The 27854-nt window shown below is 51.3% G+C and overlaps 1 protein-coding gene across 2 annotated transcripts in view; it reads right to left on the bottom strand.

The window, feature by feature from the left end:
• Nucleotides 1-27854, bottom strand: part of kek6 (kekkon 6) — a 398199-nt gene that overhangs the window by 164925 nt on the left and 205420 nt on the right. The window contains exon 3 of one of the 2 annotated variants that reach the window (XM_071675739.1): nt 19334-19424. The exons of the other annotated variant lie outside the window; for it this stretch is intronic. The gene's annotated coding sequence lies outside the window, so the exon portion shown is untranslated. The remainder of the gene's footprint in view (nt 1-19333; nt 19425-27854) is intronic. 2 annotated transcript variants of the gene reach the window in all.

Here is a 27854-nt window from a genome sequence, read left to right as displayed (position 1 = left end):
CCCGGGGTGGGGAACGAATGGCCCAGTTGCCCCGGGGGGGGAACGAATGGCCCAGTTGCCCCGGGGGGGGGGGAACGAATGGCCCAGTTGCCTTACACAAAAATCTAATTCTTCCAGCTGTGGTCCCCCTCCCCCCCCGACACAATAATAGTCCCTCTCTCCCCCTACACAAGCGCCAAGCTTGGGCCAATATAAGCTTAAAGGAGGGGGGGGAGGGAAGGAGGGGAGTGGGGGGGGGAAGTCTGGACTGGGAGGGAAAGGGGAAGGAGGAGGAGGAGGAGGAGGAGGTGGGAGGAGGAGGAAGAGGAGGAGGAGGAGGAGAAGGAAGAGGAGGAAGAGGAGGAGGAGGAGGTGGGAGGAGGAGGAGGAGGAGGAGGAGGAGGAGGAGGAGGAGGAGGAGGAGGAGGAGGAGGAGGTGGGAGGAGGAGGAAGAGGAGGAGGAGGAAGAGGAGGAGGAGGAGAAGGAAGAGGAGTAGGAGGAGGAAGAGGAGGAGGAGGAGGAAGTGGAGGAGGAAGAGGAGGAGGAGAAGGAAGAGGAGGAAGAGGAGGAGGAAGAGGAGGTGGGAGGAGGAGGAGGAGGAGGAGCCGCCGCCACCACCACCGGCAGCAGCAGCGGTCAGTTCTTCCTTCCCGCCGAGAGAGAGAGAGAGAGAGAGAGAGAGAGAGAGGAATTAGTCATCCACTGCCGTCGAAAATCCTTAAATCTCAAAAATTTTCAGCGGCCATCTTTTTTTTTTTGGTGTGTGTGTGTGTGTGTGTGTGTGTGTGTGTGTGTGTGTGTGTGTGTGTCGGGCGCTTCCAGTCCTCGTCGTCTTCATTTTCCGTTGTCACCCCCGGCGACATTCACTGACTTATTTCCCGGCAGTAACTTTTCTCTCTCTCTCTCTCCCCCCGCCAGATAGTTCTGGGGAGGGAGGAGGAGGAGGAGGAGGAGGAGGAGGAAGAGGAGGAGGAAGAGGAGGAGGAGGAAGAGGAAGAGGAGGAGGAGGAGGAGGAGAGGAGAGGAGGGGAGGGACGGAGGCAGGAACAGACATTTCCTCCCGCCAAAAAAAAATCTTTACCCCTCCTTCCCCACATGCAACAATTTTGGCGGGAAGACCAGAGGGCGTTTAAAAAAGGCGCCGGGAACACAGGCACGGTATAATAACCCCTCCCCCTCCCCCTTCCATCCCTCCACCCACCCACGGGTCCATGTCCCGTAACCGGACATAACTGAAGGAACGAATTATCCGGATTATATATATATATATATATATATATATATATATATATATATATATATATATATATAGATAGATAGATAGATAGATAGATAGATAGATAGATATCCCTCCCCCCCTTAATCCGGGGCAGTTTGTCGCCTCCTGTGACACAGTCGTTCCAACCGTGCGAATCAAGTAACGATGCGCTAATTATAGACCGTAATAGTTACTGCCATCATATTTCAGGCGTTAAACATTTCACACAATTTAGCATTCGAAATTATTTAGTGTGTGTGTGTGTGTGTGTGTGTGTGTGTGTGTGTGTGTGTGTGTGTGTGTGGAGTAAATTGAAATAACTGAAAAAATGTAATAATGATATAAAAAAAAATACAGTAATTATTCTCGTAGGACAGAACAAGAGAGACGTGTTACTGTCACCGTCATGTAACGAAACAACAACAACGTTACGGAAAACGGGAAATAACAAAGAGCAGATGAGGGGTGACAACTGAACAAGATAAATTTATTTTCTTTTTTTATAAAAAAAAAGGGCTGACGTGATAACACGACTATAAACGCGACGGTACGACTCTCCGATATGATAACAAGGGTCGTACCGTCAAGTTTAATGACAGAGGTATTAAAGTGCGGCGAGAGGAATAGAAAACGGGGTTGAAAAATAATAATGTCCCCTCCAGCCGGCGGCAAAATAAGAGAGTGTCGTCGTCGGGAGCCGGTGCTGCCGGCCGGCCCTGGCCTGGGCTGCCGGCTGGGCGGACCAGCAGTGCAAAATGAAAATTTCTTATCCAAGACCAACGACCCGGGTCCTCCTGCTGGCTGGCCTGGGGTCGTGACGTACGACCACCCCAACCAACCTCCCCTACCCCTCTACTGGCTGGCGTGGGTCGTGGCGCACGACCACCCCATCAACCTCCCCTCCCCCTCATAATGCCTACCAGGAGGTCGAAAACCACGACCACTCCTCACCACTCGCTGTACAGCTAACGATGACTCCACCCCAAGTAAGGTCACGCTGACAACGGCATATTGGCCCTTATACTATACACGCATTGACCTTGTGTGTCAAAAGAGCGATGACCTCACATGATGACCCCCTCCCCCATACCATACACGTATTGACCTTGTGTGTCAAAAGAGCGATGACCTCACATGATGACCCCCTCCCCCATACCATACACGTATTGACCTTGTGTGTCAAGAGGGCGATGACCTCACATGATGGCCCCCCCCTTCCCCCAACCCTTAACCAATGATAATACCTCCCACCTAACAACCCAACTACCTTCCCTAACACATACAAACACAATGTCCTCGAATGGCTACAGTCACTGCAAAAGACACATCACATCCCTCCCCTCCCTTATGACAATAAAGGTGACCAACCCATTAACATAAGTAGTGGAAACCGACCGAAAGGGTCTTTCCAAGCATCCTTGGAGGGGGGAGGGTGGAGGGAATGGGGGTGTTGGTTCCTATTGTGTTCGGAGGGTCGTTCCTGGTGTCACGGGTCGTTACGACCCATAGGGTCTCTGTAAGACGGTCCCTGCCACTCACCTCACACGACATCGACAAACACGAACTCTTACATGGAGAAGCGATCTTCCAGGGTGGGTCGCGTCTTACCCCCTTCCACAAAAAAAACGCCGGGTCGAAATAAAATAAAATAAATACACATCCCTTACAGAAAACCATTTCAGGATATACCCCACTGAAGAAAAAAAAAATCCTTCATTAAATAAAAATGCAAATCCGTAAAGATAAGCAAGATAACCTCCAATGATCCCCCCAGCCCTGAAAAATGCGGGAATGTATGACGCGAACACCAACAGTTTGATGGGCCAAGCACCCATAAATAGCCATAACCACCAAGCGAATATTGCTTTTACGACGCGGCCAAATCCGCCTAAAGTCAGGAGGCGCTGGGCGGCCGACGGAGCCAGCCCAGACCAGCCCAGCCCAGCCGGTGAGCGAGTGAGTCGGTCAGGCTCGGCCCCTCTACAGAGCCAAACAGCCCTATACAGAGCCAAACAGCCCTCTACAGACTCCGCTACATGGCCCTTCTACAGAGCCAAACAGCCCTATACAGACTCCGCTACATGGCCCTTCTACAGAGCCAAACAGCCCTATACAGACTCCGCTACATGGCCCTCGACAGAGCCAAACAGCCCTCTACAGAATCCGCTACATGGCCTTCTACAGAGCCAAACATCCCTCTACAGAACCTCCCAAAGAGGCCGTCTACAGCCTCCTACAGGCCCGCCCCTCCTCCCTCCCCCCATCCGTCTCCCTCTACAAAACTCCCACCTACAAAGCCTTTTTAACTCGGCCCTCGACAAAGCCCCCCGACCCCCCGAGCCCTCTACAGATGAGCCTGGCGGTGGTGGCGGAGGGCCGGCGCTACCATAACTAGGGGCTGTCAGAAGGAACGTGATGTGAACCCTGAAGACGTGGGATCCCGGGGGCGTGGAATGCCTAACGCCAGGGGTCACGCCTCGCTAGGTAGGGTAGGGCGGGCGGCGACCTGGAGCCCCACTTATGGGCGTGGCGCCCGGCGAGTGGGCGGAGGGAAGCGTGGGCGTGGTGCGGGAAGAGGTCGTAGTGGTGACACGACCCTTGTGGTGATCCCTGTGTGTGTGTGTGTGTGTGTGTGTGTGTGTGTGTGTGTGTGTGTGTGTGTGTGTGAACAGTGGCTGCTTAACTACAGACGATGGCTATGGTGGAGAAAATAAAGTGTTATTGTTGTGGTGGTTGTGGTGGAGAAGCCGCCCCCCCCCCTCCCCAACCCCCTCATGTGGCACTGGTGATGGAGACTGGGGAAGGGGGAGGGAGGGAAGGGGGTGGGTGGAAGAAGTGATGGAGAGGACGAGAGCCGAGACAGAGTTGGACTGACAACAGAAGATGGAGCGCGAGCAAGATGGAGAATGATGGAGACTAGAGGCACTGGTGAGTAGGAGAGGAGGGTCGACAACAAAACCGTCTCACCAACACGACACACAGTCGGTCCGTCGGTCCCGACGAAAATACAACACACGTTCATCTCCCTCACACATCATACATGGCCACGCACCGCAGACACCATCACCCTCACCAGAGAGTTAAGAAGGACCCACAACATACACATTCATCACGCAACACAAGATACACATTCATCACGCAACACAACATACACATTCATCACGCAACACAACATACACATTCATCACGCAACACAACATACACATTCATCACGCAACACAACATACACATTCATCACGCAACACAACATACACATTCATCACGCAACACAACATACTGATTCATCACGCAACACAACATACACATTCATCACGCAACACAACATACACATTCATCACAATCGTCGTACAGACACAGATCCCACATCATCGCATTCTTCAAAGAACGTGTGTACGTCCGCTCGACACTCACTAAACCACACCCTAAGTCAACTCATCATATTCATCAAATACATAGACTTACTCATTGCCCCAGACAGGTATAAACACACACACACACACACACACACACACACACACACACACACACCAGCGTGTACACCGGCGCCCAAAGGCCCAGTACACACCCTTACCGTGGGGGTTCTCTCGCCTTGTTAACAACATTACCATAAATGAGACACAACATTACCATGATTACGCCAACATAACGCCATTACACCCGCCACCAGCCACTCCGTCCCTCCTCCCGGGATTGGGCACAGAGAGAGAGAGAGAGAGAGAGAGAGAGAGAGAGAGAGAGAGAGAGAGAGAGAGAGAGAGAGAGAGAGAGAGAGAGAGTGTAGATTCTACTCCGTGATAAAAGTCTCGCCTTCCAATTCTGAGAGAGAGAGAGAGAGAGAGAGAGAGAGAGAGAGAGAGAGAGAGAGAGAGAGAGAGAGAGAGAGAGAGAGAGATTCATGACCCATCTACTTCAGTCCCCCCCCCTCTCCCCCTAGGGGTGATTATCCTCTTTTAACTTCCCCCCTTCCCCCTTACCCATTTCTTTCTTGCCCCCCCAAGATAATGTTATCAGTCACCAAACTCAATCTACTTTCCATAAAGATTACTACCAGTTCACCCTATTATGCTGCCCGCCCTCCTCCTCCTCCTCCTCTCTCGTAGCTACGTCTTGTGACGGAGAAGACACCCATCCCCCCTTGCACCCTCCCCCTCCCCAACACCACACACACACACAATCCCACCCCCTTACACTCGTCTTTTCCTCTCTCTCTCTCTCTCTCTCTCTCTCTCTCTCTCTCTCTCTCTCTCTCTCTCTCTCTCCATGAGAGACCCGTCTTTCTACTTTCCTACACACACATACACAAACACCTCAGCCTCTAAGACCCCACTACAGCTTCAGTTTCAAAGACCGCCCCTCCTCCTCCCTCCTCCTCCTCCTGCCTCTTTCCCTCACTCCCGATCCTTGTTAAGGTCTTCTCTCTTGGCATTAAGACTTCCATCCCCCCCCCACAACTCACCATCCCGTCCCTCCTAATATCAACACACCTGCCCTCTTGATACCTCCTTCCCTTCCTTCCTTCCTTCCATCCTCTTTTTCCTTCCATCTAAGCCGACACCCTCGACCATTAGTCCCTCACACACACACACACACACACACACACACACACACACACACACACACACACGCTTCCATCCCCCTCCCTCCCCCAGACAAAAAGAAATTCCACTCGCCCCCTCTCTGTTTACCCCTCACGTCACCTGCTGCTGCAATGAGACCCCCTCCCCCCTCCTCATTAACACCTCTCCCTGCCTCTCACACACACACCCCCACACTCCCACCCCCTTGCCCTTACCTCTCCCTTCGGAGGAACCACACACACACACACACACACACACACACACACACACACACACACACATGCACACACACACACACGAACACCTTGACGGTCCTAAGCGCGCCCCAGATAATCCTTTCTCGCCGACGTCTCATTTCTCCCACACCTTCCTCTCCTCTCCCTCACCCTCCCTCCTACACCCGCTCCCTCTCCTTCCCTCCCACCCGCACCCTCCCTCCGTCTCCCGTCTCATGAAGGAGCGCTCGTTACCACCTTAGCACGACTCCGGGAAGGGACATTAAAAATAAAAAATAATAATAATAACAATAATAATAATAATGGGGGAAAGAGGAAAAGAGAGAGAAAAAACCCGCTCGACATACGCCTCCAGTAATGTCTTTCATGGATACGTGTGTGTTAATGTGTACATTACCAAGATAACGAATGCTGCTCGAAGACCAACCTATGTATACCGAACCTCCTCGGCCAAATCAAGATTGTGTGTGTGTAATATATATATATATATATATATATATATATATATATATATATATATATATATATATATATATATGTGTGTGTGTGTGTGTGTGTGTGTGTGTGTGTGTGTGTGACCTTTGCCAAGATAGATTTTCAAATTTCGAGAATGCAGCGAAGGGGGGTCTCTCTCGGATTGGGGGAGGGGGGAGAGAGGGGAACACGGACGATATCTGCCGGAGCATAAACACTCGAGAGAGAGAGAGAGAGAGAGAGAGAGAGAGAGAGAGAGAGAGAGAGAGAGAGAGAGAGAGAGAAAACAAACATGGTTATGACTATGAAAGGTACACACACACACACACACACACACACACAGAGGACGAGGGGAGGGAGGGGAGACATCACCCCCCCCCCCCACAGCTCCTGCCAGGCCAGCCATCTCATCAGAGGGGAAAGTTGTGCCCCGCGTCTCGCCATGCTTCTCCTCAAAAGTTGTGGCCAGGCCAAACATGATAAATCTCCAGCTTTCCTCCCTCCTCCTCCTCCTCCTCCTCCTGACGATGTCTTCCCGCTCCTCTCATTACGTCGTGAGGTCTCCTCCTCCTCCTCCTCCTGACGATGTCTTCCCGCTCCTCTCATTACGTCGTGAGGTCTCTCCTCCTCCTCCTCCTCCTCCTCTTCCTCCTCCTCTCGTCCTAACGCCTCTGTTAGTTTCTATTGTTTTAGATAGCTTCCCCCTCACCCTCTCTCTCTCTCTCTCTCTCCAAAACAATCCCCCCCCCTCCTTCAAAGTCCGTATGACACAATAATGACGGATCTGCGTCCAAAGGGAAAGCTCTCCAGTGTGTGTGTGTGTGTGTGTGTGTGTGTGTGTGTGTGTGTGTGTGTGTGTGTGTGTGTGATCTTCCAAGTGGACCGGTGCGTCATCTTCGACGAGGATGCGAGGAGCCCCAGTTTCTGTAACCCAATGGCAGCCCTATTTCAAACAACCCATTCCAATTCCAATTTCTAGTAAGACGCATCCGCTGCTTAAGCTAAAGGACAGCACCGATGCACCATTTTCTATAAAGCACCATTTTCAAGGACAGCACCAATGCACCATTTTCTATAAAGCACCATTTTCAAGGACAGCACCAATGCACCATTTTCTATAAAGCACCATTTTCAAGGACAGCACCAATGCACCATTTTCTATAAAGCACCATTTTCAAGGACAGCACCGATGCACCATTTTCTATAAAGCACCATTTCAAGGACAGCACCGATGCACCATTTTCTATAAAACACCATTTTCTATAAAGCACCATTTCTACTCAAAAGACTTGGCACTCGACCACATCTGTGCGTTTACATTTTTGATTTCTAGGGACAATATTTCAGTGCGAACGTGCACGAAGTGTTTTTCTTTTTTCACACGAGCTGGTGTTTCCGGAAGTGGCCCACGACGGGTACGACCCTAGTGCACGAAGGTACGACTCTTGAGGACGGCCGTGCGACCCTTGTGCACGATGTGAACGACCCCGGTGCACGACGGTACGGCACTTGTGTACGATGGTACGACTCAAGCACGACGGCATGACCCTTGTGCACGACGGTACGACCCTTGTGAACGACGGTGCAACCCTTGTGCACGACGGTACGACCCTTGTGCACAACGGTGCGACCCTTGTGCACGACGGTGCGACCCTTGTGCACGACGGCACGACCCTTGTGCACGACGGCACACGAATGGCGTGACCTCTGACCTCACCTTTCCGTGGCACTACCTGAGCAGCTGGCACGTAAATATTGCCACACCTCCCAGCTCTCGTAGCGGAGGAGGAGGAGGGAAAGGGGAGGAGGGTGGGGAGGAGGCTCGTCTCTCTTTTTCAACCCCTGTCATATCAAACTGTTCCACTCCGCCTCTCTCTCTCTCTCTCTCTCTCTCTCTCTCTCTCTCTCTCTCTCTCTCTCTCTCTCTCTCTCTCTCTCTCGGGTAATACGATGACCATCATCGTCGTCGTCCTCCTCCCTCCTCCTCCTCCTCTCTTACCTAAGGTCTTCCTCAGTTCATCACCTCCTCCTCCCTCCCTCCTCCTCCGGTCTGTGTCTTGCGTTACTGTCTGTTGGTCTGTAGGATGGTCGACGTGTGTGTGTGTGTGTGTGTGTGTGTGTGTGTGTGTGTGTGTGTGTACAAACATATACACTGGTCTGCTGAAGGTGGTGTGATTCTCGGAGGGAGAGAGAGAGAGAGAGAGAGAGAGAGAGAGAGAGAGAGAGAGAGAGAGAGAGAGAGAGAGAGAGAGAGAGAGAGAGAGAGATTTCGAGGTCTATAAATCATAAATGCTCGATAATGTTCCATTAGCGGGTCGTCCGCCCGCCCGCCACCCAGCCACCCCTCAGCCGCTACTACCACCGCGAGCAGGACCGACCAACAACCACCCTCCCCCCCGTCCGTCCGTCCGTACTCACAGAGGACGACCCCCTGTACTCAAGGGCGACGACCGACCCCCACCCCATCCCCATTCACGCCTCCGGAGGACTAACCTGAACACTCCCGGCGCAGACGACCCTACCTACGCCACCACGCTCTTCCAGTGAACAACTCCACACACACACACACACACACACACACACACACACACACACACACACACAAACACACACGTAAGACGCCTGACCTATCCCTAACACACACACACACACACACACACACACACATACACACACAAACACACACAAACATACACACAGACGCAGGACGACCCACCACCCCTCCTCAACCCTCCATCCGTCACAACCCCCACCCCTCCCAAAAAAAAGACTACATTCCACCATACACAACCTCCCTCATCCCCCCTAAACCCCAAGGGGGGTCGTCCACAGCCTTCACGAAACACGTAGGTGACTGACTGGCCGCCCGGCTCCAGCAGCGGTGTGGGTGCCATCTGCACGGATCTTACGGACACGATCAGCTGCTGTGCAAGCGTGGCGCGCCACGCTGAACCAGGGGAAGGTTAATTCCCCTAATGAACACACCCACCCCAGGCTGCAATTCAAAGCCCGGGCGCCCAGGTCTGTGCCTCACCGACCGACCGAATGAGAAACGAAATGGCGTCAACTCTTGACAGCGACTCCCACAACACCAGGAGAGTTCAGGGGCATTACGTCTAGTAAACAACGCAGTAACGACAAACTACTTCTTCCAATTACAGCGCCACTTCAACACGAACGAGAATTTCCAGTTGGGAGAATATTTTACGCCGCCGCTCGGCTCTCGTTGCTAATTGGGAATCTCCAAGGATGGGTATCGCCTTAATACACCTCATTTCAACTCCTGCTATGGGATCCTGCCCTGTTCCCTGGGGGATGAGGCGCCCCACACACACACACACACACACACACACACACACACACACACATCACAGGCAGCTTTTTGGCCTCTCTTAAATAGCCGGCGGTTAACGAAGCCCAGGCGGTCTCTGCCTAAAGGGAGGGAGAAGGGGATGGCAGAGGTTAAGGGGAAGGTGTGGCAAGGAGGAGGAATATGGAGGAGGAGGAGGAGGGAGGAGGAGGAACAGGAAGACGGAGGAGGAGGAGGAGGACGTAAAAAAAAAGGAGGGGGAGGGGGGGAATACACCAGAACAACACAGCAGAGGAAGATAAACAAGAGGGAGCGAGGCCACAACACTGTAACCCCCCTAAACCCCACCGGTTCATATACGGCGCCACCTGCACGAGACACAACAACACCCCCTCCCCACCACACCAGCGTCCCTCTCCGACGCAGCAGAAACCCCCACCCCGACAACGGCGGTTAAGACCAGCGGGAGGAAAGCCAGTCGGTCGCACAACAGCTGACGCAACACCATCAACAAGATCATGAGCAAACGGAGGGCGGGCGCTACGGGCAGCCGCTGGAGAAGGGCAAAGCCACCTCGTTATCGAAGACGAACCAGGGGTCCCTTGACGGACGCCGTCTTGGGACACTCCACCTCTCCCTCACTACCTCCATCTACACCCGTAGGTGGAGGAGGAGCGGACCTACTCCACCAACCTCCAACACAAGCTCCATACACAGGTGGAGGGGAGGAGGGAAGTGCAATGGCAAGGGACAGTGTGTGTACAATGGCAAGGGACAGTGTGCAAGATGTGTGTGTGTGTGTGTGTGTGTGTGTGTGTGTGCGCGCGCGCCCCGTCCGTCATCACAAGGGGATGGAAGGAACGACAGCAGAAGGATAGAGGATGTGTACCCTATCCTGGGTTTTAGCACGCACGCACACACACACACACACACACACACACACACACACACACACACACACACACACACACACGCGCGCGCGCGCGCGCGCACGCACACAGGTTAAATATTTGCTCAGGCTTTAAATTCCCGTTTGTAACAATTCAATCGCTGAGCTCATTTCACGAAGGTCGTCCAGAACGTAACACAAGCCCTGGTGAGGGCGGGACCTCTTCCCGAGAGAGAGAGAGAGAGAGAGAGAGAGAGAGAGAGAGAGAGAGAGAGAGAGAGAGAGAGAGAGAGAGAGAGAGAGAGAGAGAGAACGGAGCAGTGGTTCCGACGATCAACAAGTTACCTTCTCAACACAACTAAGGCCTTCAGAGATCCACGTCTACTTCACCTTCTACTTATCTATCCTCCTTCAACCGTCCAGCACCACGTCATCCTCAGCCAATACACTGTATCTACTCCACTACACATCTACCCCTCCATCCACACCCTCCAGGCATTCACTCTAACCTCTTTCACTATCATTCTTTCATTTCTTAAATATATATATATATATATATATATATATATATATATATATATATATATATATATATATATATATATATATATATATTAAGAGAACCCAGCTGCCATTATGAGTAGCCTGGTGGGAGAGAGAAATGAAGCGGTCAACTCCACCTTACGTAACACCCGCACCCCCCTCGTCCTCAACTCCCGCTCCAGAAGCGACGGACAACACACACGAAAAAAAAAGCATCGCAGTAAACACACACATAAAACTGCGACGGTGTTGACATCATTACGGAGGTGTCCCGCACGAACTCGTAATGTATGACCGCCAGACACACACACACACACTCACACTCACGAAGGAGAGTGACTCGACCTACCACCACACACACACACACACACCTACCTACCACCTTCGTGGAACTCTTGACTATGGAGACGTCCAGTTCGCTTTAACTGCATTCAGGAAGGAGGGGTGTGGGTGGTGGACTGGACTGGACTGGACTGTTTCCCCTCGGGAGTCCATTCATGTCCCAGGGTTTGGTTGCTGGAGCACTAACCTGGAGGAGGAGGAGGAGGTGGTGCGGTGGCGGAGCCTCTACCGTGAGGAGGGTGAATGGCGCCACGTATGGCCAGCCAGGAACAGCCATTAACTCACGTGAGCAACGACGGAACGGACGCACCTTCTGGTCGTGATGGCCTGGCCTTTGACCTGACCCAGAAGGTCCTCATACTTGAGAGTCGTACTCAAGCGCTCTACATCCCTCCACCCTCAGGGGCACACACACACACACACACACATATCCCAACCCCCAACCCGTAGACGGTGTTGCGCGTAACCCTCACGGCGGGAGACACCTGGAAACACATCCTCCAAGATAGAAATAATCTTTCCAGGATTATAAAGAAAGAACTTCCTGTGGTGGGTCTCCCCCCTCCCTCAACGACATGGCTGGACTCACGCAGGCGGAACCACGGGACACAAACAACCAGGAGATGCAAGGGGACGTCTTGCTATGTCCTCGCGAGAGAATGCAGTTATCACACACACACACACACACACACACACACACACCCTGTGAACACTTCTGGAAGGGGGGAGAGACGCACCGTCTCCACGGCCCATGGCACCTGAAGCAAGGATGGAGGTTGAGGCGTCTAAGGACCAGATATATAGTGCATCTGTGTAGGCTATACACGGGGGCAGCTAGGCCTGTAGCCATGGCTGCCAGGAGGAGGGGGCAACACGGTGGGGAACGTGTTCGGTGTTGTCTGTTTGGCCTGAGAGGTGAGGCGAACCTCCGCGCCACCTTTTACCCAACAGCAAAAGACGACAATCGTCATGGCAGACGTGCAGAGCGCTGGGCTTCGTGACCTTCCTGCTGAAAAGTGTGATCCCAGGAAGCTTCTGTTGGAGGGAGCAAGTTAAACAACCCCTTGTCACTGCTGTTGCGATGGGAACCAGCCACCGCCGCCCTTCCCCGGCCTGGCCCGGGGTTCCTTGCTACAAGGCTCTTTCGTCTGCGTCATGATGATCCTGAGCAGCCCCTCCCACCCCACCCCCACACACACACACACACACACACACACACACACACACACACCTGAGCATCGATGTAACATTCGACTCTGTGTAACTCAGGGATGGAGATGTTTCTGGGAGTCACACGGTTGTGTGAGGGTTGGTAGCCAGCTCCACCAGGAGGAAGGGGGTGTAACAATGGGACATCGAAAGCCTTCATCTTCAAGGGCGCTGATGACGATGAGATCGAACGTTCAAGGTCCTTCTCGACGGTCGACGACCGAAGGCGACTGTCTAGTTCTGATTAACAAACAACTACTCATTCGAGGGAAAAAAAATCGCCATCTCTTGAACCGCTGCCAACTTGTAACCTTTAAATAAGTAACAAAAATAAATAAATAAAGCACAACTTTTCTTTTGTTTTTCCCCCGCCAGCGCAAGCTGTCTGCACTACGATACGGGAGGAACCTTCTTCTGTAGACTCATCCATCTTAGCTCCTCCTCTTCCTCCCCATCATCCCACCAGCTAGCATCCAGGCCCTGAGAGCCTCAACACACTCTCCCAACCTCATCACTCATCCTCCTCCTCTCCTCCTCTCCTGAAAAGCATTCAATGAACGTGCGTCCACACACACACACACACACATACACACACACACACATACACACACACACACACACACACACACACACACAAAAGCATAGCCACTGGGAGGGAAGACTCGCCACGACCCAGGTGAGTGAAGACGCGGGAGATAGGTGGTGGCAAGCAGACAGAAATGCAGAAGGAAAGAAAGAAAGAAAAACTACGCATGGATGATGTTTTGGCTATGGAGGAGGAGGAGGAGGAGGAGGAGAGGCACAACGAAAGGCTAAGGTGAGAGGACCATGATAGACAGATACCCATTGAAGGAGAGACGTGGGGGTAGAAGGAGAGGCGGAGGTCAGTTGGAGACGGGGAGTTGTGGGGTGTTGTGTGATGTGCGAATGTGCGACTTCAAAATAAATGTCTGCACGATGAATGTCGCTCACGACAGGCATTTTGTCTCGTCCGGCCGATGGGGAAGGTCGGACACGCATGTCTTCCGGGACTTGTGTCAAAAGCGGGATAACTGTGATGCACTTGAAGCAAGAGAGGATGTGGCTATGTGGCGGCAGCAGCCAGGATATGTGGCCCTGTGTGTGTGTGTGTGTGTGTGTGTGTGTGTGTGTGTGTGTGTGTGTGTGTGTGTGTGCGCGACACTTCTCATGCAAATATATCTTGACTAAAGCATTCCCGACACCACATACAGGGAGATAACATGTGATAATTGTAGATTGTCTCCCTCCTTCCCCCGACGACCTACAACCCCATGACCAACTCTCCTATGACCTGTTCTCCCCCATACCCACATGACCTCCTCCCCCATGACCTACTCCATGCTTTACAAAATATAAACGCAATGCACATTATATATATATATAAGTTTACCAAATGGCGTCCTAGCTTTGTCTCTTCGACGTATATCAACTGATTTATATTTTCCTAGCTTCGTCTCTTCGATGTATATCAACTGACTTAGATTTCTCTCTTGTGTCTCCCCTGATGATGTGATCATTACACGAAAGTGCACTTGGGAACTTATCGTGCTTCATTTTCCCCGTGGGCTCATAGGAATATATATACATATATATATATATATATATATATATATATATATATATATATATATATATATATATATATATATATATATCACCAGTTTTCCAGGGCAGGAATGCAGGAGTGTAAAGTAGAATATTCAAATATTCAAATACAGAGTAAATGTCCATTCCAGTTACATCAGCAACTTTGTGTAGGACACACACACACACACACACACACACACACACACACACACACACATACACACACACACACACACACATACAATATACATATATATATAAAAACAAAAACAAAAATACAACGGTACAATCCACGTATATTCAGTGTCATTTTTTTTTCTCCCAATTTCAAAAATCTATTTCAAACATGACTAAAATAATTCACAGAATAAACACAGAGTTATGGGATGAATATGGCAATCATATGTGCAAATTACACGACAGGATGAATTTGGACTGTGCACTGCAGAAGAGCGACACTGGCTGGCTGTAACGGAATTAAAAAGAAGAAAAAAACCCACAAAACACATCACTCTCTGGCCACTAACTAGCGAGCTTACTAACTAATTACCTAACTACCTACCTACCTAATGTCTTGCGTCAGTCATGGGGTCGCGGGCCTAAACCTGGAAGAAGTCTTGGGTTAACAATGTCTTGAGCACGATGGTAGACGACCCTTGAAACACGACGGTACGAGTCCTTGAAGTACGACGGTACGACTCCTTGAAGTACGACGGTACGACTCCTTGAAGTACGACGGTACGACTCCTTGAAGTACGACGGTACGACTCCTTGAAGTACGACGGTACGACTCCTTGAGGCACGACGGTACGACCCCTTGAGGCACGACGGTACGATACACCTCCTTGAAGCACGACGGTAGATGACCCTTGAAGCACGACGGTACGACCCACGGATGCGATAAGGTAAACTCTGATTTAAGATAGATAGATAGATAGATAGATAGATAGAGAGAGAGAGAGAGAGAGAGAGAGAGAGAGAGAGAGAGAGAGAGAGAGAGAGAGAGAGAATATCAGAACGTACAAATACGACGCGAACAAACCCCCACTCCGAGCACTGGACTGGGGACGTAATATTCCCATGGAATTGGATTCCCACTAACAGAAAATAACGCCAGCTCTTCCTTTTTTTTTTCTTTACTTCAGACAAACACTATACGAGAAGGTTATCCAGTGAACGAAAAAGCACTCGAGGAAACAACGCCCAAGAAGCAGGACTGTAATAAGGCTTCCTTCGCGCACATTCTTTCTCTCTCTCGCTAACCATCGGAGTCCAGGTATGGAGACACAGCCAAGGGCCCCATCTACACCACTCTCGTTACGTATGAAATCCACTTCAGGAGGTGGTGGTGGTTGGGTGGTTTGGTGTCGTCGTCCCTGTCTTCACCAAAGCCCCATCTTCACTACGCCATGATGGGTCGGACCAATGGCTATCTTCACTACACCATCGACATCATTGGGGGGTGGGTGGGTTCCTATGACCGGACCCAGATGCCATTTTCAGCACACTTTTTTCTTTCTTTTTTTTTTTTACTACAAGCTACCGGTGTGGGCCCCCAGTGATGGCACCTATGATTGTGGGGTCCTCAGTGATGGCACCTATGATTGTGGGGCCCTCAGTGATGGCACCTATGATTGTGGGGTCCTCAGTGATGGCACCTATCATTCTGGGGCCCCCCAGTGATGGCATCTATCATCGTGGGGGCCCCCAGTGATGGCATCTATCATCGTGGGGGCCCCCAGTGATGGCACCTATCATCGTGGGGCCCCAAATGATGGGACCTATCATCGTGGGGGCCCCCCAGTGATGGCACCTATCATCGTGGGGGCCCCACCAGTGATAGCACCTATCATCATGGGGGCCCCCAGTGATAGCACCTATCATCGTGGGGGCCCCCAGTGATGGCACCTATCATCGTGGGGGCCCCACCAGTGATGGCACCTATCATCGTGGGGGCCACCAGTGATAGCACCTATCATCGTGGGGGCCCCCCAGTGATGGTACCTATCATCGTGGGGGCCCCCAGTGATAGCACCTATCATCATGGGGGCCCCCAAAGATGGCATCTATCATCGTGGGCCCCCCCCCCCTCCACTGAAGAATAGCACCAGTCTAGTTATCAATATCATCGAATTATATATAACAGCAATAAAAAAAATATGATAAATCATAACCATTACAACACCATAAAGAATAATTATCACACGTTAACAAATCATTATGACTGAACCAACGCATCAATCACACGAGAGTGACGCTGTCGCAACAGACTGTCCGTCTGTCTGTCTGTTTCAACAGTCTGTGTCCACTTCTCTCTCTCTCTCTCTCTCTCTCTCTCTCTCTCTCTCTCTCTCTCTCTCTCTCTCTGTGCCTGCCTGTCTGTCTGTCCATTCTGTCTGTCTGCATGCACATTTGTCTGTCTGTCTGTCATTATGTGTCTGTCTGTCTGAGTGTGCGATGAGCTCCGAAGGCAGACAACACACAGACAGACAAACACACAAACACACACACACACACACACACACACACACACACACACGCACACAGGTGGACACAAGACAAGACAGGTGGGTACTAGCCAAGGAGGAGGAGCCGGAGCGGCCAGCCTGGTCGCCAGACAGATGGCTCCAGACAAGGAATGTTACCCGTCTAAACTTGGGGAGAGGAGAGAGGCGCACCAGCTGCCCAAACTTTACCACCACTAGTTAATTAAATGACTTCCCAGCTCTCACAGTGTGCTCAACCCTCCCTCCCTCCCTCTTCACGTCCTCCCTCATCCCACCACCACCATCCCGGGAGCTCGGCCTGTGACCAGGCTCTCTCCCTCCACTTCTCCCCGAACCCCCCAAACCCCCTTTACTCCGGCGATGGCCTGCCTGGCGTACCATTAAGTTGTTGTTGTTGTGTGTATGTGTGTGTGTGTGTGTGTGTGTGTGTGTGTGTGTGGGAGGGGGCTGCTGCAAGTGGCGCGTAGCGCCCCGCGCCGCCCCCCTCCACCTTGTGTGCGACGGGCAGCTGCATGCACGCTGGCCCGGCGAGGTTTAACATGGATAATGATCTGTTTATGATGGAAGTCTGAAAGGGGCTTTACAGGTGCGACCTCGCTGAGGCACGACGGTACGACCCGTTGAGGCACGACGGTACGACGCTTCAACACAACGATACGACCCTTTGAGCACGACGGTACAGAAGTTCAACACAATGGTACGACCCTTTGAGCACGACGGTACAGAAGTTCAACACAATGGTACGACCCTTTGAGCACGACGGTACGGCGGTTCAACACAATGGTAAGACCCTTTGAGCCCGACGGTACGACCCTTTGAGCCCGACGGTACGACCCTTTAAGCACGACGGTACGGCAGTTCAACACAGCGGTACGACCCTCTGAGCACGACGGTACGGCAGTTCAACACAACGGTAAGATCCTCTGAGCACGACGGTGGTACGACCCTTGTACACGACGGTGGTACGACCCCTGAGCACGAGGGTGGTACGACCCTTGGGTGTGACGGCCCCTAAGTACGACCTGATCCTCATGTGTCAAAGGTTGTTGAACCAATATATACCCAGGCGTCATACTCCATTGCCACCGTGTTCAAAGTGCTAAGCTAATAATATAATCTGTAAATTCAAAAAGGACACTTACCTTTTACAAGGTGTATGTTTACAGGATAACTGGCGTTTACATACGCAGGAAAACAGACCTCGACACCTAACAACCCCAGTCAACTGTCAGGTATGCAGAGGAACAGTTGACCCTTAACGAGCAGCTGTCATACGCAGGTAAAAGCACCTGTCATCTGTAAAAGATGATGAACAGCTGTCAATTACACGAGGAACCCCTCTCATTTACGGATGGAAAACGGATGCCACAGGCAAGCTGAACACTTCCAGTCAATTACAAGACGAGCGAACAGGACTGAACGACTGTCATTTACAGGATTGAACGAGTCTGTCTGTCATTTACAAGACAGGCCGATGTAAATCACATACGGGGAAGGAGGGGAGGGTCATCATATACTAAGATGGGCCAGTTCCTCCACACAGGATGCGCTTATGGCCGTCAGAGCGGTCCGTCATGTTGGAGGATCTACGGTAGGCGTCAAGAGGAGGAGGAGGAGGACCACCTGTCATTTACAGGATCCACATCATATGAAGGGCAAGCCTTGCAGAGCCTGGCCATCTCATCAACCAAAGGACCGAACCATGAACCATCTCATCAACCACAGGACCGAACCATGAACCATCTAATCAACCACAGGACCGAACCATGAACCATCTCATCAACCACAGGACCGAACCATGAACCATCTCATCAACCACTGGGCCGAACCATGAACCATCTCATCAACCACAGGACCGAACCATGAACCATGTATAGGATGTGTATTGACCTCTCCCAGAGTCATTTGTATAGCCATACATTACGACCTGGAATACATCAACTAATACAACCATCCCAGAGTCACCTGTATAGCCATACATTACGACCTAGAATACATCAACTAATACAACCATCCCAGAGTCATTTGTATAGCCATACATTACGACCTGGAATACATCAACTAATACAACCATCCCAGAGTCATTTGTATAGCCATACATTACGACCTAGAATACATCAACTAATACAACCATCCCAGAGTCATTTGTATAGCCATACATTACGACCTGGAATACATCAACTAATACAACCATCCCAGAGTCATTTGTATAGCCATACATTACGACCTGGAATACATCAACTAATACAACCATCCCAGAGTCATTTGTATAGCCATACATTACGACCTGGAATACATCAACTAATACAACAACAAAATCATGCAACATACGAGAGCTCTCCCTCATCCCCCATCTACAACGTATATATCGGCAATGTAGTACATCATACTACAGCTCACCTGTCCGTAAAAGGGGGAAGTCTTGCGCAACTCCACCACAGTATGACCCACAGATCTGCCACGCCAGACACCTCTCGGCCCAACAACATACCTGCAAAATGAAGAGAGAGAAATTAAACCTTAGCAAAAGCCTTCCTGGTTACCTGTACTATCCCTCCTCTAACTGCCAATTTATAAGCCTTCCGTAACGACCATTAAAATAAAATGGAGGGGGGGGGGGGGTTCGTTGGGCTGCTATTACTTAAAGGAAGGGGGATGTGATAATGGGGAATGGGGAATGGGGAAGGGGGAAGAGGGGTTCTTGCATCATCCAACCACGTCTGTGAACTTCACTGTGGTCTGATGGGGCCCTCCTCACCCATCCCATTCCCCCATACTCGCAGTACTTCAATGGGGTTCGAATATTTTGTGTGTGTGTGTGTGTGTGTGTGTGTGTGTGTGTGTGTGTGTGTGTGTGTGTGTGTGTGTGTGTGCTGCACCACACCCATTTCCACGCCCCTTCAAGTTCACGAGATTCTTCAACACACCCCCATCCCTCCCATCAGATCACACGGAACACACGTATTCTAATCCTGGGTGTGTTCGTAAACTACGCCTGACACACGGGGACTAACAAGTGCCTTGTATGTACAACACAGACTAGTGGTTCTCGCGAGGTCACACGAGGTCAAACCAAGCGTTGGTCGAGTTGTTCTCCAGTTTAAAACAAACATGAATAAAGGTCTTCTCGAAGATGACACGGCCTTTTTCTTTCTCTTTTTCTTTTTCTAAACATGTTGTTCAAGATGGGGAAGTCCACAGTTGCTACCCAGTCATGGAAGCGGGAGGAGAGGTGGAGATATGAAGGAGAGGGAAGGAGGACGGAGGGGGCGCGGGCGGGGTTCCTCCTCCTTCATGACCACCACCCTGGCCTTCCTCATGACACTCTGTGGCCTGGACTTCCTCATAACCAGAACATTAGACTTCCCCTCCTCCCTCCCGACCAGTGGCGCCCTGGCCCTCGTCATAACCGGTAACGAAGCCTTTCTCATAACCAAGGGGCCGGAGGAGCACCAGCACCACAACCAGTGGGTACGAGAGAGGAATTAACAACCTATTCATGTGTCAGGATATGACACACACACACACACACACACACACTGCGCTTACCAGCGGTCAGACAGACGTGGTGTCACCCTAACTACCATACAAGCACCATACATATGCAATGAGAGAGCCAATGTGGTCACTTAAATCACCTTAACCATCTGACTGGTGGTTATATAACATGACGTGTTGGCCTATATAACCTTTGGCAATTGCAGGGCTTCAACCCCACATACCCCCCACAAACAACCATACCGTACCATACTATTACCGTGAGGGCCGGGCCTGGCGCTCGCATACCATACCATACCATACCATACCATACCAGTCCCATGAGAGCCGGGCCTGGCGCTCGTACCATCAGCTGTGCGAGTACTAAAACTAACATGTTAACCTGAACATTTTAACAGCTATTCGGGGACGCGGACCTCCGTCACTACATCGTCTCCATGATTTGATAAAATAATATATATTAAAAAAAAATCTAAATGATTAAAATCCTATTGCCGTACATTTTCAAAGCCCTTGCACTATTTGCTATACTCACTGGCAAACAATTCGTGTTTATCTATCATACATCAGGGAAAAACTGAATTAAAACGCGTGGAAATTTATATCATTATTCCACCGACTAGGTTAGGAATTGCAGAATATACTGCCATATGTATGTCATTTTTTTTTCATCATACTTGATCGCCATTTCCCGCGTCAGCGAGGTAGCGTCAGGAAACAGACGAAGCACGGCCCATCCACTCATGTACTCACATATATATACATAAACGCCCATATACATACATATACGTATCAACATATATACATGCGCATACAAAATCATGTTCATACACAAGTCCATATTGATGCTTGCCTCCATCCATTCCCGGCGCCACCCCGCCCCACACCAGGAAACAGCATCGCTGCCCCACGACGTTTGGCACGGTCAAAACAAAAGGGAAAATATATATATATATATATATATATATATATATATATATATATATATATATATATATATATATATATATATTGTGCAATTCCAAGAAACATCAGAATTAGATGAAATGTTCATATAAATGGACGAAATAAACGGAAAACACACGACAGGATTGATAGATAAGGCAGGAGGACGACCGAACATAAATTACTGTGGAACGGGAAATGATGATGAAACGCACTGTCTGTGGAAAAAGAAAAGCAACCGTAAGGACGACAACCCAACCACTGAGCATGACGGTACGACCCTTGAGCACAATGGAACGACCCCTTGAGCATGACGGTACGCCCCTTGAGCACAATGGAACGACCCTTGAGCATGACGGTACGACCCATGAGCACAATGGCACGACCCTTGAGCATGATGGTACGACCCTTGAGCACAATGGAACGACCCCTTGCAGCATGATGGTAGGATCTTTAAGGCACGAAGTGACGACCCTTGGACACGAAGGTACGACCCTGCAGCATGACGGTACCACCCTAAGACATAATGACCTGGCCTCTGACCTGACCCTTTAAGTTTCACGTCAAGGAACCGGGCCAAGATACCCGTGGGTCGTACTGTCGCGTTCAAGGGTCGTACCGCCAAGAGGTTTAAGCTGGCTAGGACAAGACGGGTAGAAACAGACACGGTGTCGACGAGAACTGTGCTTCACAGATGGTGGGGAGGAGCGTGCCAGCTGCTGCCCAACACCATCACCGCAGCTGGTAAGAGGGGGGGGAGGTTGCCTTGGCTGGTCGTAACTGGCTGACCTGACTGGCTGTGTGGACTGGCTGGATGGCTTTGTGGCTGTGAGGGCCGGATGGCTGTGTGGCTGTGAGGGCTGACTGTGTGGCTGTGAGGGCTGGCTGGATGGCTGTGAGGGCTGACTGTGTGTGTGGCTGTGAGAGATGGCCGACTGTGTGTGTGGCTGTGAGGGCTGGATGGCTGTAAGGGCTGGCTGTGGGGCGTTATAGCTGGCCACACCAGGTCGTCAAGAGGGGGGGGGGGGGGGGCTGGCTATACAGACGAGCGAGAGAACCTGTTAAGTCCAACAAAAGCGGCCAATAACACCCCATCCTCTTCCCTTCCTAACCCCCTTTCCCATGGACACTAGCACCACACCCACACCCCCTCCTTCCTTCCTTCCCCCACCCCGAGGGGCAAGAGATGAGGAGAGTCAGGCAACCAAGCACTACCGCTCCAAAACACCCTACCTCCCTTCCACACACACACACACACACACACACACACACACACACACACACACGCACACTGGTCCCGGGAACAACTTAACAGAGCCATCTGGAGTATCCTAACAAAGCCGAGCTGAGCATCCCTAACAAAGCCGCCTCGAGTGAAGTACCCCCACACTGCACTCTGGAGCAGTCCTATGTTTGACACGACCACCTTCGTCCTTCCCCCTTCCCCACTGCTCAACACAGCAGCCTCCCTCATGACCAGAGCTCCCCTCACCTCCACCCTCAGCCCCCAGTTCAAGACAAGCCACCTCCCTTATGGCCAGTGTCACTTCTCTCCCCTCACCCCCCTCCCCCTTTCTTTTCCCCCTTGAAGCACTCAACCTGCATCAGAGTGCGTCAGGACCTGGGACGACAACGCGACGCGCACTCGAGCAACACAGCCACGCCTGGTCCACTGTGCGATGTTCGTACTCACGTTCGACCGTGACCATGAAGGGCAGCCAAAGGCGCTTTGCCGTGATGATGACAACGAGGAGGAACCCTTCGTCGCGAGAGAGAGAGAGAGAGAGAGAGAGAGAGAGAGAGAGAGAGAGAGAGAGAGAGAGAGAGAGAGAGAGAGAGAGAGAGGAACATAAGGAGAGATGTAGCCGGGGGGGAAAAAATATTACTAGAGGGAAGGCACAGATGGTGATGGACAGGTGGAAGCCAAGAGGCGAAAGAAGTCATTTCGAAAGAGGAATAAGCTATGATAAACAGGGGCAAAGAGTATGGCAGATGGACAATATATATATATATATATATATATATATATATATATATATATATATATATATATATATATATATAGAAGAAGAAGAGGAAGAAGAAGATGAAGCAGAACAAGAAGAAGAAGAAGAAGAAGAAGAAGAAGAAGAAGAAGAAGAAGAAGAAGAGGAGGAGGAGAAGGAAGGAAGGAAGGAAGGAAGGAAGGAAGGAAGGAAGAAGAATCCTGACACTGTTAGCATTGTTGTTGTTGTTGTAAGAATCATAACCGCAGTGTTTGTGCCGCCCTGCCAACATCGCCAGTCCAATATTGATATGAAATTGCATCGCGCTCTGATAAAATCTCATTTGCGCTGCCAACAACAGTGTGTGTCACTCGCCAAAACAACACCAAAATAAAGTCATTATGTGCAATCGCGTTCTGCCAACGGCTCCCGGGGGCACTGCCAACACCAGGACTTATGTACCAACACCACACAAAGGAAACATTCAATACCCTGTCCTTTTTTGGGCCAATATTCGTTCACACGGCGCACTGCCAACACTTGACAACGTCTCCCCTTCTCCCAACACCAACGGGACAAGACCATCAACACAGTGCACTGCCACCAACGTGTTATGTACACTGGTGTGTCCACCCCCCTCCCCACACACACACACACCCTACACCCTAAACAACTTTCATCTTGACACACTTGTAAACAAGGACGTACCCTCTGTTTGCGAAGGGTAGAAGTCCTTCGATTATAGAAGCGGATTTCGACCACATCATCCCCCTCCCCCCCTTATTTCTTTTTTCTAGGTTATTGTTGCCTGTCCTTTTCGTCAGCACTTGAGGAGCGTACGCGAAGGGGGCACACATGTCAGGACTTCACTGGAAGCCACAAGGAGTGTGTTTGTGTCTCATCAGGCACTTGAAGGAGCAGATATGCGGAGCTTGGAAGGGCGCCGTGACAGCAGGATGCGAGTCCTTCTTCGCCCGAGTGTGAATCAAGAGGAGTTGAAGGATCGTCGGGAGAAAATGTCACGTTATGTAGATTTCACTTCAGCTGTATTCCATTTCGTAAATAACACCCCCTCCCCCTTGAGCACGACGGTACGATCCTCCGGTACGACGGCACGACACCTGAGCACGACGGTACGATCCTCCAGTACGAACCTTGAGCACGACGGTACGATCTTCCGGTACGACGGTACGACACTTGAGCACGACGGTTCGATCCTCCAGTACGATACTTGAGCATGACGGTACGATCCTCCATTACGACGGCACGACACTTGAGTACAAGGATACGATCCTTAAGCACGTCGGAGCGACACATGAGCACGACGATACGATCCTCCAGTACGACGGTACGACATTTGAGCACGACGGTACGACCCTTGAACATGACGGTGCGACCCTTGAACACGACGGCACGACACCTTGAGCAGGACGGTACGACACCTTGAGCACGACGGCACCACCTCTTGAGCACAACAGTACGACACCTTGAGCACGACGGCACCACCCCTTCAGCACGACGGTACGACCCTTGAGTATGACGACCTGACACATGACTCTTCAAAGATCAGGTCAAAGACCAGTTCATCGCCCCCCTGGCGCCACTCACCATCCATCCTCACGGGGCTGAATTCCACCCCCGGGACAACCCCGTGGCTCACTTATTCAACCCCTCCTAAAACAAAAAACCCATCACATCCATCTTGTTCTTAAGAATCCTCAACTACGATCACAAGCAATAACGTAAGATTCCCATTTCCTCAATGGAGAGAGAGGAACATGAATACATCTGCAGTACATCAGCCGTGCCTGAGTGAGGAGCGGGTATGTCTTTTTCATCTTCCAGGTAAGGCAAGTTGGTCCGTCCGCTGGTCTCCTCCAGGCAGCACTCGATCAACCCAACGATCTGGAAACCAAACCTCACGGCCGCTTCTCAGGTTTACCTGCCCCTTTGTCTCCTGGATCCACCACCTCTGGGTTTTCGATCAACTCGAATAAAAATGCCCTTCTTTTTTATCTCTCATTAAAGAAAATATACGTTTAGTTCCTGGATTTGGCTACCATCCCCGCGACGTCTCAAGTTCCCCCAACAACAACCCCCCCAATGGAGGCCCTCAGACGCTGTGGGCGGCGAAAGAAAAAAGAATGAGAAAGAAAACTACTTTCTTAATACGAGCGAATGCAAAGTGACACCGCTGAGAAATTATTCATCGGGGACCATCATCGCCGCATACACCCACACCCACCTCCACCAGCTATGAGAACTGCATTACGAGACTCTCTCTCTCTCTCTCTCTCTCTCTCTCTCTCTCTCTCTCTCTCTCTCTCTCTCTCGTAAAACTTTCGGTCGCGAGACTTGCCGCCCCGAGTGTGAAGACTGCCAGCAGAAGTTGATTTACCCATTCCAAAGTTTTTGGAGACAAACCCGAGGCACTTTTCTGGAGGCCCTGCCCCGCCCCGCCTCCACCCCGCCTCGCCCTCCCCCCCTTCTTGTCATCGCCTCCCTTCGCGAGTGACGCTCGGAAATCTCCTTGTGTTGCCGTGTCTCTCAGGGCGGAAGCCATGGTGCTGAGAGCGACGGTATAACAAGAGGGAGGAGGGAGGGAAATATGGACGTACGCCTTGAAATGAGACACCTCGGCTTTATGGTCTGGCTGATGGAGGCGAAGCAGGCGAAGAAAGAGGGGGGGAAAGGGGGTTGGTGGGAGGGGTGTGTGTGTGCCCCTGGGAATGGAGCGAGCAAGCAAAGCATATGCAAGACGTGAGATTCATGCAAGCACACGAGACGTACATGTTCTCATAATGAGGAAGATGTGACACACACACACACACACACACACACACACACACACACACACACACAGCTGTGAGGAATGACGACTTTATACGCAATCCTGCTACTTGACTGTCTCACGCGCGCGTGGGAATACCACGATCACTCACGACTTACGCAACACACACACACACACACACACACATGGGACACAAGAGATGTCCACTCAATCTACGTGGCTACGAACCACCCGGGGGTGTAACGACCCACCGGTACAGTACGGGGGGGGGGGGGGGGGAGACGGGTGGTGCACACGTCTCTCGAACTATCTCTCAAATTTACGAGGAGGAGATTCTGCCATTAGGCAAGGTATAGAGGCGCTAGTTGAGCATAAAGCACACAGTAAGGATGAGGGGGAAGGGAGGAAAAAAAAGAGTCTTTGGCACGCCTTACACCATCGTTTGTCCAGTGTCATGAGAGAGAGAGAGAGAGAGAGAGAGAGAGAGAGAGAGAGAGAGAGAGAGAGAGAGAGAGACCCGTAAATCTTCCTCGTACGCGCCATTTAACGCTCAACACCGACCACGTCCTCTCCCCCCCCTTGAGACACACACTGGTAAATGGACTTGGCTCCCGGACCACTGATACAGACCAGGCCCGGCATTATCACCGGGCCTGCCTGATAACACCAGCGAGGGAGAGAGCGAGGAGGACAGAGGAAGTTGGTGTCTCAACATGAGGGTGGGAAGGAGGGAGGAGGTTGGGGGGAGGGAAGGGGATGGAGCGAGGGGAAGGGATGGAGGGGGAGGGGGAAGGAGGCATGTCTTATCTCACTGGCTTTCACTGATAACAACACTCCACTATCTTGGGTACACTGCATGTCAGTGGTGTGTGTGTGTGTGTGTGTGTGTGTGTGTGTGTGTCGTGTACATCGTATACATTACCCTTCTCTCTCTCTCTCTCTCTCTCTCTCTCTCTCTCTCTCTCTCTCTCTCTCTCTCTCTGGTTAAACTAGCGGCAGGCAACACCATGCATATATATCGACACCGCAGAACACTGTGTGTGTGTGTGTGTGTGTGTGTGTGTGTGTGTGTGTGTGTGTGTCAAGTCCTCCACCGCGTGCAGCAGCACTTAAGAACCTGGTGTCAGTAAACAAATGGTTCCTGACAGGTGCAGAGTGGTCAACTTGAGTACGTGGCCCCTCCTGGTTCCCGTCATCGACGCCTAACAGACGTGATCGGTCAGACGGGGCAGGGGAATATGATGCAACTACGGATCGCAGACCACACCTTGTGGAGGAGGAGGAGGAGGAGGAGGAGGAGGGGTGCGTCGGTCGTCGGGGGTCGGCGACCCTGCTGAGGGCCTCCCTCACGCGGTACACGCCAGGGCGTACACGGGGTAGGTAGCCTAGGGCCGCTGGCAACGCCGTAGTAATCTCCACCGGGCACTCTGTCCACAGTGGGGAGGTGAGGTGAGGTGGGGTGGTGTCGGGTCACGGGCTGGCCGATAGCAAGCACGGCTTAGATATCATATCAGTCCGGCTCAGATATCATATCAGTCCAGCTCTGCCTTCTGCAGGATCTTCCCACGCACACACATACACACACACACACACATACACACACACACAAGCACACACACACACGAGATCTTGTATCCACCCTGAGGTTTCACATTTGGAGGATTACAGGAGACATGGACTGTCTGTCTGCTGTATCGTCGAT

This window comes from Panulirus ornatus, chromosome 21, assembly GCF_036320965.1.
Source record: "Panulirus ornatus isolate Po-2019 chromosome 21, ASM3632096v1, whole genome shotgun sequence".
Lineage (NCBI taxonomy): Eukaryota > Metazoa > Arthropoda > Malacostraca > Decapoda > Palinuridae > Panulirus > Panulirus ornatus.
Note: the sequence above shows the minus strand (reverse complement) of the source record. Positions and strands in the feature narration are given on the sequence as shown.